Below are 1,548 nucleotides of genomic sequence, written 5' to 3'. Positions count from 1 at the left end.
TGCCTATTTCTCGTTGTTCGCTTTGTGTTGCCGCAGTATTCGCCACAGTATCATCACCACATTTAATGCATAGCCGATTAGAACATCGAAACTTTTTCTTCGAGAGCAACCTTGATAAGAAATTGCGAATCTATGCACGATTATTTTCAAGCATCATCGACCAAATTAATTAATTTTCTGCATTTACCATAAATATAAAAGATTAAAAAAAAAAGTCTTAAGTCTTTCGTTTATTCATTCAGCTTTTGTGAATATTTATAAATTACTCTTCGACTTTGTTTATTTGTTTAAAAATATAACAAATTTATTAACAAGAAAAAATCAAAAATAATTTAAAATTTATTTAAAATTAATTATAGATTTATTAATATTATTGAAGAAATTATTACTACTTATATTATTCTGTACACTTCTTCTCCAGTTTATTTCAAAATGCATAGATCACCCATACGTACACGCAACTTCGCAACAACAACAGAAAATCAACACGAAAACCCAATACACACTTCAGACTTAAACATTTCACAAAGTATACAACCTAATAATTTTCAAAATGAAAATAACTTGAGTGCGAATTTATCAAAATTATTAAATTGCCTCATTTTTGCCGAGATTGTCCTGAAGCATGGTTTCTCCTTGTGGAAGGACAATTCGAAATTAACAATATACATGATGATAATATCATATTTCAAAACGTTTTAGTTGTTCTTTAAAGAGAGTCAATTTTTAAAATTATTGATGCTATCAATCCGCCTCCTTTGATTAACAAATATGAAACAATTGTCATTACGCTGCCGGGCTACTGATCTCTTTCCTTTCTAAATAAAATACGACTTGTGTCTTTACCAGTGGCGGACTCAGGTAGGGGAAATTGGGGAAATTCAACACTCGAAAACTTTTAATTTCGTTTGATAAATTTTGTATATTCGACATTTTTACTTATAAAAAATTTGTTAAAATTCTTACAATTCTCAAAATTTTTGAAAGATAAAAAATTTATAGAAATTTAGTATTTATCATTATATTAAATTATTGTGATTTACTAAAATTTCTCAAATACACAAAGTTTTGATACTTTAGAAAATTTTGGAATTCCTCTCAAGTTATTTAAAATGGGAAGATTCAAGAAATTCAAAACCATCAAAACTCTAAAAATTTTAAATTGCGATGATTTTTAAATTTATATACACGATATATGTTGAAAAAATCGTCCGCGATTTGATTCGGGTCATCGTCGTCTGACTCATTAAAGTCACCAGGGCTTAATCTTGATACCGGGTATATCTTCTACCAGATATCGGTCGTTTCCCAAGTTTCGGGTAATGACGTATGGACCACGATAACGACGAGACTACCTTCGGCATACTTTGTGGGTTTGCTATGCTTCTCGTCGAAACGCTGTTTCCACTTCTCATGCTCTTGAGTAATATTAAGGAGCGCTTGTTATCGTCTTTCGCGATTGGTTGTGGATTAAGTGAATCATCGGTTGATTCGTGAATAGCGGCAATCTGTCGATTTTGTACAATGGTGCGGAGACGGAAATCGAAT

The sequence above is a fragment of the Rhagoletis pomonella genome, unplaced genomic scaffold, assembly GCF_013731165.1.
Source record: "Rhagoletis pomonella isolate Grant_MI unplaced genomic scaffold, Rhpom_1.0 Rhpom_scaffold_00072, whole genome shotgun sequence".
NCBI lineage: Eukaryota > Metazoa > Arthropoda > Insecta > Diptera > Tephritidae > Rhagoletis > Rhagoletis pomonella.
The sequence above is the reverse complement of the archived record's forward strand: the minus strand, read 5'-3'. Positions refer to the sequence as shown.